Source organism: Octodon degus, unplaced genomic scaffold, assembly GCF_000260255.1.
Source record: "Octodon degus isolate 3935 unplaced genomic scaffold, OctDeg1.0 scaffold00085, whole genome shotgun sequence".
NCBI lineage: Eukaryota > Metazoa > Chordata > Mammalia > Rodentia > Octodontidae > Octodon > Octodon degus.
This window is the reverse complement of record NW_004524661.1, coordinates 3389442-3391062: the sequence shown is the minus strand read 5'-3', so window position 1 is coordinate 3391062 and position 1621 is coordinate 3389442.

Sequence of the window (1621 nt, the reverse complement as noted above, 5' to 3'; positions counted from 1 at the left end):
CATGGAGGAAACCTTTAGGCAAAGCAGCAAGGATAATTACGCTACGCTAGTTACTAAAACCATATAAAGTAAGCATGAGTGCAAATCTTATTTGGTAAAACTGGAAAAGTAAGATTAGACCGGATAAGATTTCTTCGAGTATAGAGTTTGCATTTTTCATAGTAAGCTATGTACTCACCAAACATTTATATCATAAGCGTTGTCAAGCCTCCTCAAAGATAGAAAAGTATAATGAGGCATTCTATATCTATCACCCAAAAGATTATTTCTGATCTGAATTCCTCTAAAGCATCGTATATCTGTTTCTTTACTTCTATTGCTATCATTTCAGAAATTTCAGGTGTGTGTCACCCATGTTCCTCTATCTCATTGTCTTCTGGACTTGTTCTGGGTGGGCTGCATTCTGGGATTGCATTTTGCTTCTGCATCTTCTCATTTTCTATTTTGTTAAAAAAATTATTTTGTTTTCTGTTGATTCATGTGATAGCTTTATCATTAGTATCAAGGCCTCCCTAGGAATGTCTGTTCTTCAGGATTATCTTCTATGTGTAGGAGGTTCTTGGGTCTTGTTCCTATCCCAAGATCCTACCTTCCAAATGTATGAAGGGTGAGATGTTGGTATCTATTTGGCTCATCCCCAAGTCTTTGGTACTGGACTATAGTGATAGTTTTTAGACCTTCCCAGTATTGTTAGATAAGGTACAATAGCTGATTACAGCAAATATGACATCGTTGCTAAAGTAGTATCCATTCTTCCCAATTGTACATAGGACGCTTTCTAAAATAGACTACATACCATCCCATAGAACATGCTTAAGTAAATGCAAAGTAACTGAAATAATCCCATGCATATTATTTGACTGTACTGCAATGAAATTGGAAATCAACGGAAAGAAGCTGCAAAAACTCCATAAACACATGGAAATTAAATAACATCCTCCTGAACAACCAGTGGGTCACAGATAAAATTCAAGAAGAAATTAAATAATATCTATAATTAAATGAAAATGCCGATACAACATACCAGAACTTAATGTGGCACAATGAAAGCAGTTTTAAGAGGGAAATTTATAGTGGTGAATTCTCATATTGGGAAAATAGAAAGAGCTCAAATAAACAACCTAATGTTGTACCTTAAGCTCCTAGAAAAAGAAGAGTATTTCAAGCCCAAAGCTCATGTAAGGAAGGAAATTATAAAGATCAGAGCAAAAATAAATGCAATTGAGACTAAGAAAACAATATAAAGAATCAGCGAATCAATGAGTTGGTTCTGAACTACTGCTTTGAAGACAACAATATGCAATATAAAAACCATTGTTGATTTTTTATCAAAAAACCAAGTTGCTTCTTTGAAAGATTAAATAAAATGGAAAGTCCTTAGCCAACCTTATTAAGAAAAGGAAAAACAAGATGAAATTAGGAATTAAAAGGGTGAAATCACTACAGATTCTGTGAAAATTCAGAAGAGTATCAAATTCAGAAAATTGAGAAGAAAGATTTGTACTAATAGTGTTTAGACAAGATATCATGTGCAGGGGGCCAGGGAGATAACTCAGTAGAATAAGTCCTTGCCTGGCAAGCGCAAGTTCCTGAGTTCAATCCCCGGAACCACACACACACA